Source organism: Colobus angolensis, unplaced genomic scaffold (assembly GCF_000951035.1).
Source record: "Colobus angolensis palliatus isolate OR3802 unplaced genomic scaffold, Cang.pa_1.0 Scaffold299, whole genome shotgun sequence".
Lineage (NCBI taxonomy): Eukaryota > Metazoa > Chordata > Mammalia > Primates > Cercopithecidae > Colobus > Colobus angolensis.
In genome coordinates this window covers 4,819,590-4,836,790 of record NW_012116254.1, presented here as the reverse complement: position 1 = coordinate 4,836,790, position 17,201 = coordinate 4,819,590, and the positions used below count along the sequence as shown (strand labels likewise).

General features: G+C 46.2%; 1 protein-coding gene across 2 annotated transcripts in view; it reads left to right on the top strand.

Annotated features, from left to right (window-relative positions):
- Nucleotides 1-17,201, top strand: part of ZBTB7C (zinc finger and BTB domain containing 7C) — a 138,178-nt gene that overhangs the window by 3,872 nt on the left and 117,105 nt on the right. The gene's annotated exons all lie outside the window — the stretch shown is intronic.

The following is a 17,201-nucleotide window of genomic DNA, read 5'->3' as shown; positions in this document are numbered from 1 at the left end:
TCTGCTTTCTCAGAGATCAGGCGAGGGGGCCTGGGGCGGGGCTAGAGGTGGGGCGTCCAGAGCGGGGCGGGGCTGAGGCGGAGCGCCTGGGCCGGGCAGGGCAGCGGAGTGAATGCCGCAGGAAGGGGGCTGCGGGCGGGCTCGGAGTCCTGGGCGCTAGCGGCCGGGCGGAGCGGCTGTGATTGCTTCATGTCCCGGATTCTGCTTTCTCAGAGATCAGGCGAGGGGGCCTGGCAGGGAGGGAAAGGTGGGCGAACCAGTCTGAACAGGCCGGGCAACTGGAGGAGCGTGGGCCTGGCAAACTGGGGTGCTGCCCAGCACCCCCTACCCTCACCACGCTCGGGAATTTTTCGTGAATCCGCCCGGTTGGTTTTACAGTTTCCTCTCATCCAGGCCCCACCCTGTCTCCTGACCTGCCCTCCCTTCCTCCGCTCTCTGAGCTGGCTCTTCCAAGGGATCGGTTAGCCAAAGGGAGGCACCGGCTCTTTCCCTGGACTCTCCCACTCCCAGCCCTCCTGGAGAACTCAAATCCTGCACGTGCTCTTACTCTTTCCCTGCCCCCGTCTCCCAGGCCCTCTGGGACTTGGTGAAGGAGACCTTGAGTGGGCCCAGGAGGCCCTCCCTCCCCCGCAACCCCTTTAGGGTCCCTTCTGGGTACCCCACTGACTCTTCCAGCCCCAAGCACCTAGGGCACACAAGCTGCCAGGCCCCTGCTGGCAGGCAGGGAAGACCCAGGCAAGCTTAAAAGGGTGGGAACCACACGCTTCTCATGGCTGTGTGTATTTTGCTTGAAGGTGTCTGCAATCAAAGACCACCCCGCCCCCTGCCCCCGCGCTGAAAAAAGAAAAGGAAAAAAACCCAACTTTTGTCTCAAATGGTGGAATTCCAGATGCAGGACCCTAGATTTGGGGGATAGGGAGCAGATATTTGGGGCAGGGGAGGCCTTTCAGGGATCCCTCATATCACATCAAGAAGGCCACCTGGCCCCCCTCAGACTGCCACTGCCCTTCCAGGTGACTCTCCCTGTGGTCAGTTCAACTTCTCACTCATCCCAAGGCTGTGAGTTCTTACATTTTCAGGTGGCAAACAGGAGCCCTTACCATGGCAAAGGGGAGATTGGTAGGTTGCTGAGCTTGTGTTTTCTACAAGCTTGGAGCTCTTTGATCAAGACTGCCACTATTTGTACATCAGGGATGTTATTTAATAGATCCGGGATCTTTATTATTTATTTAACCGGGATCTTTAACAGCTGGACCACAGGCATCCTCAGCCCAGTCCTGGGTTTGATAGATGAGGTACTTGAGACCCAGAGAGGGAGATGACCTGCCCAAGGTCACACTACTTGTTAGTGGCAGAGCTGGAACTAGCCTCCTAGCTCCTCATCCCAGTGTGCCTGCTGTTATACTGTGTTTTAGTTTTAGGGTAGCTCCATGTTAGGGACCTGGCATAGCACCTGTGTGGCACAGAGTAGTTGATCAGTAGGTACTGGTGAGATGCATGAACAAGCCCTCAGCAAGAGGGCTGGATTAATGCATCTTTTGGAAGAAGTGAGGTTTCCACGGTGCTTAAGATTCTAGTTCCTTGTCACTGAGTGTGCTAGCGAAATGTTTCTCCTGGGTAGTTGGCCAGCAATGATCCCCATCGGAGCCTGGCATCATCTTTGGTCACTTCAAGCAAGCCCAGTCATTGTGCGGGAGGAGACTGTGGGTCTGGAGGTGGGTCCAAGCATGAGCCAAATTGGCAACTCCAGATCAGAACGATTAATGCTGTGACTCTTTTCCATTCATTACCCTCAACTAGTATCTGAACAGGTTGCAAAAGACCAAGGCATGTCTGTTCCTGCAGGGATTCTTGTCATCCTACAGCCCTGCCAGGCACTGTGTAAAGAGACCACAGCCCCACAGATCCAGCATTTCTGGGGGCTGGAGGCCCCCTGGGCTCTGGGCTGCCCGGTGCTCTGGGAACCTAATGTTCATGCCTCTGGGGTCCTGCCTGCTGGGCATTGGCTGCTGTGGCACGTGGGATGGGGGCAGCACTTTGGTAAAAAGTGAAAATAGGAGGAATTTGGGTCATTCAGGCTACAATTACCAATTTTATTAAAGTATTTGGAGAAGAAAGAGGCTGAAATGAATGATTAAAATAATATTTTGCATGTAGTAGTTCAGGAACCTCACTGATTTGAAACTTAGGAAAGTTGAGCTTGGCTTTGGTAAAGTTGATCTTTGCACCATCTGTAGACACAGAGCTGATGAATAAATTAATGTAGGCGTGATTTGTAGTAGCAAGAAAGGAATATGCATGTGACTTTCTTGTGATGATGAATTTTGACCAGAAGCAATTCAGCTCCATTCATCTTGGTAAGCCTTTTTCTGGGCCACCTGCCTAGTGCCAGGCCCCATGCTAAATGTCCTATAAGTATTACTTTATTGAATCCTCATAAGATCCCTATGAGGTAGGAATTATCATTCTTCCCATTTTAAAGACAAGGAAACTGAGGTCGGTTAAGTAGAAGACAACTGGGATTCACACCAGAGCAGTCTGAGTCTAGGGTCGGTGTGCTTAACCACCACATGTGCAGGCACTTTATGTGTTAGGACAAGGAGAATAGAAAAGGGAAAAAAAAAAAAAAAAAAGATAAGCCAGGACCCCTACCCTTCCCGAAGCTTCTGATCTCTTTGGGAAAGGAAAACACAGAATGCGATTGTGCTCCTTGAGGTCAGGAGTGAGCTTGACTCTCAGCCTCCCCTGCCCCTCTAAGAAAGGAGCTGAGAAAGATGGAAGTGGAGCAGTTGGCCAGGCCTTCATCCCCTTCCCCAACACTGTATCTCCTCAGCCCCTATAGCTCCTCCCTTCCCTCAGCAGCTTCATGCTTACCCCAGATTATCAGTAAAACCAGGTGCCTTCAAAACCTCGAGATGGATGGACAGGGCAGCGAGGTAAAGAAGGCCATGCCTGACACACTTCACTTGCCATCCTCTGCTTTTGGAGTCTATCTTCTGTTTCCACCAGGGCTGAGCCAGGAACATAGGACACTCTTCTGCACTGCCAAATCAATAATAAAAACGGAGTCTTGCAGAAGAAGGCCTAGGAGCTAGGAGAAGGTAGGCCCACCCGACAGCCATTCAGAATTCTGCAGCTCTGGCCCCAGAATGCTTCCTCTAAACTCACAGATGTGAGCCAAAAAGGTCTTTCAAGTTCATCACCCCCACCCTACCCCTCCTAGACCCTCATTTTGCTGAGGAGAACAGTAAGGAGCAGGAGGGAGAAGTATTTGCCCTAGAACACACAGCCCCATAGAGGCAGGGCTGGGCTAGAAGCTGGACTCCTGGCTCCTAGACCCAGCACCTGTGTGTATGTGCCGGTGGCTTCAGGAAGCACCATTCTTTCATAGTCATCCTATAGCCTGCGAGGGCCAGAGTTATGAGAAAGGTAACTTGTTTGCCTGACATCTTTGCAGCCCTGCCCAAAGGCAAATCACCCGTCATTCCTGATAGGCACCTTTGGCAGCCACAAAAACAGATCCACCAAAAGCAAAGAGAAAAAGGAGGAACAGGGCTGGGAGCCAGTGTTTGCCCCTGGTGGTAAACTGGGCATATTTAACTTGTCATCTTGTCCAGACCAGATACCATTTTGTTCCTGCTTGGCACAGATTTATCCAGCCTGTGTGTTCCTTCTTTGCAAAGTCCTCAAAGAGAGAGGCAGCAGCGACGGTCCCCAGGGCATTTAGGATGTTTGCCAAGTACCTCTTCCCCATCTTCCTCAAGCCCTGTCCTCTCTTTCCACCCCCAAATGACCACCCTTAGTTGATATTGAGTGGGATTGAATTTCTCCCACAGGATGGGGCACACATGTAGCATTTTGCCATTGGCCCATTTTGGTTTGGGAGTTGCAGAGGCAGGCACTAGGAGTTGATGTGTTTATTTCAGCATGCTTATGTGGCACCTGATATATGTCAGCGGGTGTTCTAAGCACTTTACAGATATTAGCTCAGGTAATCCACTTAGCTTGTACAGATGAGGAAACTGAGGCAGAGAGAGACTAAAGCATTTGCCTCACGTCACACAATGAGTGATGGCAGAGCCAGGATGAAGAGTCTGCCTTCGAGTCCCTGCTGTTAAGTGCTGCCTTTCTGCTGGGACTGCCAGGTTCTTGCCATTTTGACAAGTAATGTAACCAACTGGGTCTCTGTTTCCTCCTCTGTAAAATGGGGAGAATAATATTAACTGTCAAATGGTCACTTTGAGAAGTGCGAAGGGCTCCGCAGACAGGAAGACCACTTCTTATCTGATTACATTCCCAGCTGGAATTGGTTTGTCTCCGTTTCCTCATCTGCCCACAGTCAGCAGGCTCTGACAGCTGTTATTGCCTTGTAGGACCAGTGAGTTCCCAAGGAGATTTCTGGACCCCTTTCCCCGTAGCAACCTTCTCATGTTCAACCCCAAGCCAAACCTGTTGTCTATATTATCCTATGTTATGTCTATGCTATTTATATTGCTATGTTATTTGTATGATTCTTCTTGCTGTTAATGCTTTTATTTATTGAAAATCTCTTCTCAGAGAGAACCCCCAGTTTGTAGGCAAAAGCCACATAGAGGAAGCTGTCTAAGGTCACCTGGAGAACCCTGCTTGCCCAGGGTTGGTGGCTGTACCCGCTCCCACCGTTTGGAATCGCAGCTTGCCTACCCTGGACCACTGGTTCACTCTCAACTAAAATTCTGGCCTGTGTTCAGAAGATGCCTTGTCCCACCACCAACACTAAAGGCTGGGGAAAGCCTCTGAGTGACAGGCAGGGACAGTGCCTGCCAAACTGCAGCCAGAGAGATCCCTAATGGGGTCCACTCTCCATCCCCAGTCCTGGTCTTTCCTCTCTGTTATCCAACATCACTCGCTCTTGGGGGAAAAAAAAAGTTCTTAGGGGAACTTAAATTTACTTAAATTTGACATTCCCTGCTGTTCCTTTCTAAGTACCTTAATTTTTCCCAGTTGTAGCAAGGAAAGAGAAAAAGGTGTAATGATGGAAATGGATGGAATTTGAGCGCAGGAAGTGTCATGAGGCTTCTCATTGTTTGGGCAGTGTTTGATGTTAAGAATGTATATACAGAATTAACTTTGACCAATGATAGTAGCTTCAATCTGGTGGCTCCACCAGCCAATGGAAAGTGAGTAGTATTTTATACATGGCAAGGACACAGCTGAGAAAATGAAATGATCAGTTTTGTGTGTCTCCCACTTTACTTTTCGAGTGCCTTCCTTCACAGACAAGCTCTAACTGGATCCTCACAAAGATCCTACAAGGCAGGATTTGCCCATTTGACAGACTGGAAAACTGATGCCTCGAAAGAAAAGGGTCGTATTGTGGGTTAGTGACAAGACCTAAAGAACAAAAAAAGCGTAGCTCTGTCGGGCTGGCATATTTCACCCTCCTCTTGGCTGCCAGCATCTTAGTACTAAGTCTATCGCCATGCCATGTCACGTGCACAGGTCTTGTTGGCATTCATCTTGAATGTGACCTGAATCCTGGCTCCATCTTCCCTCTTACTTTCCCTTTGCCCCATTTTTCTTCCTTATTTTTTACATATGTTTACCTTGCCCTGTAGGCACATTTGTAAGCTGGCTCAAATCCTTTTGGGAATAAGGTGGGTTTTAAATGCACACGTTCCTACACAGGATGTTGTTAGTCATTTCATAAGGTCTCTTGTGGAGGAGATTAGCCAATAGCTTCTTTTGTAACCTTGGGCTCACCCTCCTTCCACAGGGGTCAAGTGAGAGTATGGGTCTGTAGGGTCTGTGAAGGGCCCAGCAACTTTGACAGTCTGAGTAATCTTCTATTTCCAACCCGGTTAGAGTCACACAGTCCAATTTGAGATAAAGTAAAATCTAAAAATCTGGTTTTTCTAGTCTAACCCTAGATTGGTTTGCACTAAACCAGTAGTAGTTTTCAGCCTGCCCAGAGGAGTGAAATATAGAATGTAGGCGCGTCCCCTTCCTGCAATGAGATGACCACACCACAAAAATGTTACAGCACCGAGAAGGAAATCGTTTACATTTCAAAGAAATAAAACCCTATATAACATGTAAGGAATATTAGAGTTACAGGGAATCCTCATTTATTTGGCTACCTCCTGTATCTGGGACAGAGCCAAGAACCTGAGAGAAAAATAAAATAATTTTTATTTGGAACATAGGACAAATGTTCCTGTGACAAAAGAGATCAGAGGATACATACCCCAGCACACTCCCTTGGGGCCCTTGTCACATGGGGCCTATTTGCTTCTATTTCATGCATAGTTTTAACATTTGGTTTTCTTTTTTTTTTTTGAGACGGAGTCTCGCTCTGTCGCCCAGGCTGGAGTGCAGTGGCTGGATCTCAGCTCACTGCAAGCTCCGCCTCCCGGGTTCACGCCATTCTCCTGCCTCAGCCTCTGGAGTAGCTGGGACTACAGGTGCCCGCCACCTCACCCGGCTAGTTTTTTGTACTTTTTAGTAGGGGTTTCACCGTGTTAGCCAGGATGGTCTCGATCTCCTGACCTCGTGGTCCGCCCATCTCGGCCTCCCAAAGTGCTGGGATTACAGGCTTGAGCCACCGCACCCGGCCTAACATTTGGTTTTCTAGTTTCCAAGCCTACATGGGACCAGATGGCAAGTGAGAATATAGGATAAGGGACTGCTAATGAGAATTCAGTTGCGCACCAACTCTTCCCACATTTGGGGGCTCTAGGAGGCAGCACTGGGTGAGGACTGGCTTTGCTAGTGAGAGTTTCTCTGGGTTCCTATTATGCAGACTTGACTTCTTCAGATCTTTTAAACAATTCCCATAAAGAGACTAGGACTTGAGCGTTTAGCAGTGGCAATATAGCTCAGAGTGTGACTCATTTAATCAAGGATCCAGATGCCAGCCAGGGGCACTTGCAGGTAAGACTTCAAATGAGGCAGTGGGAAAGGTTGGGATGGAGGGTGAGGGCGAGTGCATTATGGGATGATGCTCACTATAAAATGGCTAGTGAAGAAGACAGGGTAAAAAAACTGCCTTTATGATAGGTTCCTAGACACATCAAGTTTTCCATAAGGTGTCTATATTGCTTTCAAGACTTAAGAAGCACAAAGTTTTGTTTTCTAAAATGAAAGGAAATGCCAGACCCAAAGGGACTGTTAAGTCGGGAGAGGGAACCCTTAAAGAGTTGAACAGGGCAGATTTTGGAGACTGCCGTGAAAGAATGACTGCTGTAGGCTTGGTCTTGCTTTTGGTATGCAGTCAATGGCTACAATCCTCTGGGGTTCCCCTGCTCTTCCTGGTTACAGCTCAGACCTTGTCCTATGCCAGAGAACAGTCCCAGGGCTGTGCCCCTGCCTGCAGAGTGCTCCTCCCCTGCTCAGGTATCCCTCAGGCTCTGGATCATCTGTGAGAGCTAGGGTCTGTCCTCAGACCGCTTCCTCCTACCTAGATTGACCTCTTGGCCATTCAGATGAATTTGTGACCCCTGGTCATGCCTGCCTGTCAGGACCCCAGGTGACAGGGCCGCATGCCCAGAATTGTGCCCGGCCCTAACCCTCGCTTGCTTACTGGGAACACGGGCTATGTGTTCTGCTGCCAAAGGCCTCTCAGACTCTGCATCCAGCTTTGGCCTTTGGACTTGACACAGTTTTCAGAGTCCTCCCTTTCTGAGTTTCCCAGCCATGACCCTGAGCCACAGCCATCACCCTGTCCACTAGTCACTTCCTGACCCTGTCCTCGGAGCTGGCTAGTCCTACAGCCTCCTGTGCTTCATGCCTTCTAGGCCCTGGGGCTTCCAGAACCAAGTTCAAAACCCTGAGAGAGGAAGGACTGAGGGAACTACCATTTTCACGAAGTGTGTATCCCATATTTACTTGAACCTCTCAAGAACATTTCATGAGGCCAGGAGCTTTGACTTCAAAGAACACAGCCAAATTCCAGAAAGACGTAATCATACCTCTGAGTGTATCCTGGAGTGAATGGCTCAGGGTGGACCAATTCACAGGCCTATGGCCAGTGGCCAGTGCCCCTCTTTTGTAAGACTTTTGAAATTGCAGCAATATATTTGGATCATTCATCAACATCTTGGTACTGCCTGACATATAGCCCATGTTTCATCCATGTTTTCTTTTCTTCCCTTCTTCCTTGCTTCCCTTTTTTCCTTTGGACCATGGCAGGAAGCTCCCTGGGTCTTTCTCATGCCCTAATCATCATGCAGACCCCAACAAGGGAGCCATCCCCTTGTACCTTTGTACCCTGTATTACCCAGGGAGGGGCAGAGAAGCAGAAAGAGAGTGGGTGCAATCTAGCTCCCCTCCCTCTACTAGCTGACCTCAGGCAGTTCCTCTAAACTTCCTTGTACCTCAGTACCCCATCTGTAAAATGGGCATGCTAATCCTCACCTTAAAAGCTTGTTGTAATGGTGAAATTAAGAAAATGACTATAAAGCCTTTTATATGTTGTCTGGCTCATATTAGATGCTCAATAACATCTAATGAACAATTAGCCTGGATAATTTCAACTGTATGTGCTTCACTATGCCTTTAAAGGCAAAGGGAAGAGGAGAGTTTTGATATTCAGAGTCCAGCCCTTTTGTGGAAGACAAAGATGGGGTTGATTCTGACATCCCAACATCACTGCTCTCAAAGACTGTATCTTGCCCAGGCACCAGAAGCCCCAGCTGGGAACCCACCCTGCCTCGCTTCAGGTACCCATTGTTCCACTCACAGCTGTGTGCTTTGGGGAGAGTGACTTAACGTCCCTGGGCCTGCATTTCCTCCCTTGTGAGATGGAAGTTCTAGTGCTGCCCAAACCACCAGGTGAGAAGTAAACAAGATAATACTTGCAAAGCGCTTAGCACAGTGCCTGACACCCACTATGTGCTCAATAAGGGCTCATCGTGATTATTTTCAAGTGTGTCCCATCTTATGCAAGAGACAGCTCTGGAAAAGTTGCGAAACCAAATCCCGTTTTCCCACTAACTGACTTCATCACTACACCAAGACTTTATCTTTGCCTCTGATCATCTGCGGAGGGCAGTGACTCTGAACACCTCAGCACCAGGCTTCCTGCCTCCTCCCAGCTCCACCATCTTCTTCTCATGCAGTGGAAAAATAAGAAATATAGGTGTCATGAATAATGATTCTTTATGGTACCTATTAAATGTAGATTTGTTTGTTCTATTCATGTATCAATCATCTGTTCTATCATCTATCAATTAATCATCTATCTGAGAAATGCCACCTGTGATTATTTTCCCTTTCCCTACCATAGGTAAAACAATATATAATTCATACAACAAACAGATTATAGTTCTAGTAGACAACCTGCCTTTCACCTGAATTTTTTTTGAACATTTCAGAGGTCATAAATGTTCTTGAAAATCTGATGAATACTAATGGCTGTCTCCCAGAAAAAGGAACATACTTACATACTTGTACAGTTTTGCATATGGTTTAGCTGGGGATCTAAGGATTCTCTGAAGTCCACCAGAGGCCCTATTAAGGACCTTGTGGAAGCCAGAGCCCAGCTCTCCTATGTAAACACCCTGTGTCCCAGTAGTAGCACGTGGCTGGGTAGGTGTGAACTGAAACCCTCCCCACCATAGTCAGACTCCTAAGACTGGCAGGCCAACTCACCCCCTCGCCCACTGTCAACTGGTCCCACCCATCCTCCTACACTATCTTCCCTCCTGTGACAGGGCTGGCTGGCCTGTGTCCCTCCCCTTGGCTGTCACCTCACCTTTGTCCCACTGCTTCCCCACCCGCATATCTATCTACATCTGACCTGCGGTGCAAGTATGGAATGACCTCTGACTGATCAGAGCAGGGCCCAGGGAGGATGTGGAGCTCAAGCAGAGAGAAGAGAGGCCCAGTTTTCAAGGCAGAGAAACCACGAAAAGCACGGAAACGTGAGCTTCTAGTGCAGCGAGTGAAGTCAGAGCTGGCAGGGAGATTGGAACAGAGAGAGAATGGTGTTCCAAGCTTGATTTTTCCCTCCTGTCTGATTGGAGACTGAAGAACTCAGCAGTGGCAAAACGCCCTGGCCCATGAACAAGAACTCCCTGGGTTCTGGTCTTAGTTCTGGCATTGACTAGGTGTGTAGCTCTGGGCAGGTCACAGGTTGCTTCAACAATCCAGCCTCCATTTCCTTATCTTTAGAGTGAGGAGACTGAAATGCTGGCAGCGCTGTGGTGAGATGGACTCTCTTGAATAGTGCAGGTGTCAGCCTAAGTGGAAAATGCAATTTAATATATATGTTAGGCACCATGAATATGTTCATACCCCCTTTCATCCTTCTAAGAATCTCACCTAAGGCAGTCATTCAAAATATGAGGGCAGTATGTCTAAGGATGTTCATCCTAATGTTAGCTCTAATACGGAAAGGGCCCCAGTGTCCCAGAGTACAGGAGTGGTTAAGTATGTCATGCTCTGTCCACTGGTGGCATTTTATGCAGCCATTAAAAGTGATCAGTGTGGTGAACATACTTCAGATGCAATCCAGCAGTTGAAAACCTCCTCCTGCTCCCATCCTCCAGCCACAACACACCTGAAGGAGGGCACTGATTCTCAACCAGGGGCCACTAACCAGCAAGGCCAAACCAATCAGTTACCAATTGTCACTGCTTCTTCCAAGTCAGCAGCATGCATCCTTAGAGATCTGTGAAAAATGCAGATTTGGAGTTCAGATTCTGACTCAGTGGCTCTGAACTGGGGCCCAGGAGTCTGCATTGTAAGCATCTGCCCAGGAGATTCTAGCAGAGAATTCGAAATCCACATACTGAGAAATGCCACCATGCTTCGTCCTTGCACAGCATGTCCTTAGATGGCACAATCCAGGCTCTTGCACCTCTTCTTTTCATCAGTGAGATGTAAAGCCCTTATCTGGAACTTCAAATTTGCATTTGTCCTGGAACTGACTGCTACGTAAATCTGCTAACTGTGCGAGACAGAGAGCTACTTATTCTCTGCTTTGAGATTCCCCGAAACAGCATCTACAGTGTCGGACAAGGCCATAGTCTGTTTTACCCCTGTTAGCTTAACAGGTCCTACCTTCTGCCTTGCTTTGGTTTCTCCTAGTGTATTTTTTTTTTTTTCGAGATGGAGTCTCGCTCTGTCTCCCAGGCTGGAGTGCAGTGGCTGATCTCAACTCACTGCAACCTCGGCCTCCCGGGTTCAAGCGATTCTCTTAACTCAGCCTCCTGAGTAGCTGGGATTACAGGTGCATGCCACCACACCCAGCTAATTTTTGTGTTTTTAGTAGTATAAAACCTACTAATTTTAGGTTTTGCCACGTTGGCCAGGCTGGTCACGAACTCCTGACCTAAGGTGATCTGCCCACCTCGGCCTCCCAAAGTGCTGGGATTACAGGCATGAGCCACTGAGCCCAGCTTCTCCTACTGCATTTGAAATCCAAAAATACTCTGAGCCACCTTATGCAGTTCCCCAGGATTTAAAGTGACTTTTACAGGCAGTAAATGTGACCTGAGTTCAGATCCTGGCTCTGAGGGGCCATTCTATGAAAAGAGAATAATAATATACTGACTTCATAGAACTGTTGGTGACAGTTAAAAGAAATTATGCATGCAGGCCAGGCACCATGGCTCACGCCTGTAATCCCAGCACTTTGGGAGGCTGAGGCGGGTGGATCACAATGTCAGGAGTTTGAGACCAACCTGACCAACATGGTGAAACCTCATCTCTACTAAAAATATAAAAATTAGTCAGGCATGGTGGCGCGTGCCCTAATCCCAGCTACTCAGGAGACTGAGGCAAGAGAATCACTTGAACCCGGAAGGTGGAGGTTGCAGTGAGCTGAGATTACACCATTGCATTCCGGCCTAGGCAGCAGAGTGAGACTCCTTCTCAAAAAAAATAAAAAAAGAAGAAGAAGAAGAAATAATGCATGCAAAGTTCTTAGCACAATGCTTGCCACCATTATGATTATTTTGTTATCATTGTTTTGATCATTGTTTTGATCTACGTAGGGGCCATTTAGTTCTGCCCTGTTCCCCCATCCATCATACAAGCCTAACCTTGGCCTATTGGCAAGACAGATGGTTCTTGTCTCACTGGTCTTGCAGTGGGATGAAGGTCATTGTTCTGACCTACTACCCTGGCGATTTGTCTTGGCCCACATTGCTAGATGGGGAAGAGCTGTGGATTGGCTCAGCCATACTCACTGTCTCCTGGCAGTGGCACACTGACTAGCACTAGGGGTGAGGCTAATCTCTGCCTCAGTATGCTGGAGCCAGCTAGAGAAGATGCTTTCCTGGAGGGTGTCAGAGCCCTGTTTGGTGTTGAAATAACACCAAAACTGCTGTGCTCACCCCTTCCCCATGTAGCAGTCAGCCACCCAGCCCAGCTTCTGAACCTTCTACTCACTGTGACTCCTCACACATTACACCCACATGAGCATGCATGCATACAGATGAGCATGTGCACGTGCATGCACACACATGCACACACACATGTGCACACACGCACACACACCTGCACCCACACATACATGCGCACACACAGGTGCACACTCACACACGCACACACACGCGTGCACACACACACCCAGGCCTGCCCTCATCTTCCCCATCCCTGTTACTACCCTTCCTCCTCCTAGTTAAATACCTAGCAAAGGGGAAAGTGGGCACTAATAGAATGTGTTGGCTGGCAGGATCTAATCTAATTTACAGGTGGATAAGAAAACCTCATAGCCAATGAACAGGACAGGAATCTGATAACCCACAAGAGTGTGCTATAGTTTTCTGTCAAAATTTCTATAAAATTTCTCTTCATAGCCACTCCTCTTTTGGTTCAAAGATAATCAAAGTAAGATTCTTGTTCTTTATAAAATAAGGCTGGTCTTATTACCTTTGGCCTGATTACTTACATAAGTGCAGCAAGAATGGTAATTGATCACATAGGCCTTTTTAAATTTGCTTTGCTGGAACTTTTCATAAGGAATCTCAGATTGTACCTTTGAAAGCTATGAAGGCAAGGCAAGAACTCATCACCAGATTTTGCCTGTAGCACCTACAGATTTTGGGTAAATCTTCTCTTCCTGAAGTTCCCAAAATACCCTAAGCCTCCTGGGCCTGGCAGGAAATGACCTTCTTTACTCATCTGTAATGCTGAGGACACTGTAAGTTAGGTACCAGGCTGGCTTTCCCTAGAAGGTATTGTAAGCACTGGGTCCGTCAAGTCCACTTCAGTTCCTTAAGACTGTCTGGTCATATCTAATGCATCAGTTTCAAATATGACATTCCAGTCAACGCCTTGGTTATATAACCAGTATTTCCCATCGTGTCCTTTTATAAGGAGGACAGATTCTTATTGAACTTGTGCAAATAAATATATTCCATGAAGATGAGAACATTTGATAAGAATTTCTGGGCAGGTGTAATGGCTCACGCCTATAATCCCAACACTTTGGGAGCCTGAGGCAGGCATATCACCTGAGGTCAGGAGTTCGAGACCAGCCTAGCCAGCATGGTGAAATCCCATCTCTACTAAAAAATGCAAAAAAAAAAAAAATTAGTTAGCCGTGGTGGCAGGTGCCTATAATCCCAGCTACTCAGGAGGCTGAGGCAGGAGAATCACTTGAACCCAGGAGGTGGAGGTTGCGGTATGCTAAGATCACGCCACTGCACTCCAGCCTGGGTGACAGAGCAAAACTTCATCCTTCCAACTCCCCCACCCCTGCTCAAAAAAAGAATTTTGAATTCTGGAGGGGTTAGGCAGGGAGAAAAAGAGAAATGCTTCATTTCTGTTTTAAAAAAGCATAATTGGCCGGGCACGGCAGCTCATGGCCTGTAACACCAGCACTTTGGGAGGCCGAGGTGAGCAGATCACCTGAGGTCAGGAGTTTGAGACCAGCCTGGCCAACATGGTGAAACCCCGTCTCTACTAATAATACAACAATTAGCCAGGTGTGGTGGCGTGCCTGTAATCCCAGCTACTCCAAAGGGTGAGGCAGAATGGCTTGAACCCGGGAGGCAGAGGCTGTAGTGAGCCGAGATCGCACCACTGCACTCCAGCCTGGGTGACAGAGTGAGACTCCTTCTCAAAAAAAAATATATATATATATATATGTGTGTGTGTGTGTGTGTGTATACATATATATGTGTGTGTGTGTGTATATAATGTAAACTGTTGTGAGTTCACAGATAGCTTAAGAGAAAAGGAAAAGAGGTTCCTGAAAGCTGGCAATAATATTCAAGCAAAAACAATAGTTATCCTTCATCAGTTCATTCAGTCCCATGTAATTAACTCTTGCTCTGCTTCGTCTTGGGTCAGCAGTTTTAAGAACCTGTCAACCAGAAGTTTGGAAATCTGGATTAAGTTCAGTGGTATAATTTAAAAATTACCGAAGCAGGGCTGGGTGCAGTAGCTCGTGTGTGTAATCCCAGCACTCCGAAAGGCTGAGGCAGGCAGATCACTTCAGGTCAGGAGTTCGAGATCAGCCTGGCCAACATGATGAAACCCTTTTTCCACAAAAAAAACCCACAAAAATTAGCCAGACATGGTGGCGTATGCCTGTAATCCCATCTACTTGGGATGCTGAGGCACGAGAATCACTTGAACCCAGGAGGCGGAGGTTGCAGTGAGCCAAGATGGTACCACTGCACTCCAGCCTGGGTGACAGAGTGAGACTCTGTCTCAAAAAGAATAAATTAACAAAAATAAAAAATAAATAAAAATAAAAATTACCGAAGCAACCCCATCAGAAGCCTGTACCCCAGACTACCTGGCGTAGTCCCTGATTATTGAAGACAAAGTACTCTGGCCTGTAGTTGGTGGAAAACACTTTCAGAGAACAATCAGAATAAAACAAAAAGTGTCAGTGGATGACAAGAGACTTAAAATGGCCATAGTTAATCTGATGAGAGTGTGTTTGACAAGGAAATTTGGTGATTTCTGTGGCACATGGTGTTTTAAACAATAACCAAAATTATGACTGATAACATTATGCCAGGACATATCAACAGCAAGTGTACTGAAAATTTTCTTGGAAGTTTATACAATTTCTGAAATATTTATACGAATAACATTTAACCTTAACATAAGCCTAATTTTTTTTAATATCTCTTTTTACAAGGTGGAAGAAAAATTTTTTTGAGATTTCCCAGAGGCCTTCCGGAAAATCTAAAAATCAGTTCTAGATCAAGATTTTATTTAGAATGTGAAGTAGGCAATTGCAAATTGTCTGTCATATGCCAGGATTATCTAGCAGACTAGCAAATTTTATGAATATATCATTTTACATTTTTTATAGGTATGTGTTGTGTCATAGTACAGTTCTTCAGGTGGCAAAAATAAGTTTATTAACATACCCAAAAACAGATAGCCTCTCTGTACTAGATAAAAATAAGTAGCCAAAAGTATGTAAACTTAAATTTATGCTTAGTAATTAATGTTTCAGTAGTTTATTTAGACATGGTCTAGTAATTAATATCTATTGCTTAATCTAGCATAGGTCTAATGTTGCAAATTACAAAAAATTTTGGAAACAATTTTTAATCAGATGTTACAAAACATAATTATTATTGAAATGTCCATTTATAAAACTTCTATCCCATTTAAATTAATACACATGTTCTTGACACATGTGCTTGAATTTTTTATCAAAATTTCACAATACACTAGACAAAGCTAGCCATCATCTCAAGTTATTTCCCTCTTCTATTTTTACAACACATGCATTTTAGGCAAGTATCTAAACAAAAAAATTACAAAAGCAAAAAACCTAGGAAAAAGTTAAATACAAAATGTATAATCGTATTATACTCAATGCCGATAACTCAAAAGATATGGCTCATTTTATTAACCCAGCAATATTAAATTATTCTCACTTTCCAATGGTTTACCTAAATCACATGAACTTGAAAAACATTTGGATTAGTGTCTATATTTCTGAGATTTTAAGGTATATTTAATTTAAGCCAATTTGAATAGAGATCTCATAAAATATTTTATATATTAATTTGGTAATACTATCCAGAGATAGAAAAATATCACATATACATACATACATGCACACATAAACATACAGATAGACACAAATAGAGACCATCTATTTCACCTTTTATTCTGAAATTTTAGCCATGAGTTACATAAACAGAGTAATACAAAGCTCACTGGTCTATATCTATATCATCATTGGCTCTTGTTATTGCCCCACTTCCTCTTTTTATCTGAATTGCGTTTTGATAGATGGGATAAGTTAAGGTTGCCTGCTCAATAAGACAGCTGAAGCTTTTTACCAATATTTATGGAGGAGACTTTTAAGATTTTCTTTTGCCCTGATATGTAATTGCTTAGCAGGGATTCCCTGAGTCCCTTGAGACCTGCAATCAGGGCAGGGGTCTAAAGTTCAAATGACTGTAGGGAGTTGAGGGGCTGAAGTGTCAATGGTGGGCAGAGAGATGGCAAAGGGGACGTGCTGAAGGGCCCAGGGAGCTGAAGAGAAGATGAAGGTGGTAAGAGGAGGAGAAAGGAGCGAAAGCAATGGGAAGGGACAAGACTTTGAGGGGCCAGTTGTAAGTCATTGAAGTTCTAGGTTATCCAGTAAATTATGCCAACAAGAAAGGAAGCAGACAGAGTTTGTGCCATTATTGTGGGACGTATAGTCAGCAGGGCTTCCAGAAGACGGTTTCCAGTCCACTGAGAAGTTCCCACGTTATTAACTAATGAGTTCTCCCCAACAAAGATGCCTGGGACTCCAACGCAGTCTCAGTTTGCCTGACTCTGTAACCCAGATTCGGAAGTAGAGGCCTACCCAAAGAACCAGGAATGCCCCCTCTCAAGGGTCAGGGAATGAGTCTCTACTGAAAAGAGCCAAGAAGATGTCCATCCAGGAAGATCCTTTCTCAGATAAGTACCTTTCAACCTAAGAAACCTGGGACTGTAACCCAGCCTCAGAGAGCACACTCAGAATCTTAAGAATGAAAATGTGTCCTTCAGTGGACTATCATCTGGAGCACTGGGTTTCATCAGGAGTAGAACTCACCCATAGACTCCCCAATCCCTCAATTGGGAGTGAAGACAAAGGCTTCAAGGACACACACTTGGAGTCCTGAGTGAGAGGTTAGGGGTGCAGTGATAAATCTGAGGCTGTCCAAGTCACAGCAACATAACTATTAAAGAAAAAAATTGGACCGGTGTGGTGGCTCACACCTGTCATCCCAGTATTTTGGGAGGCTGAGGCGGACAGA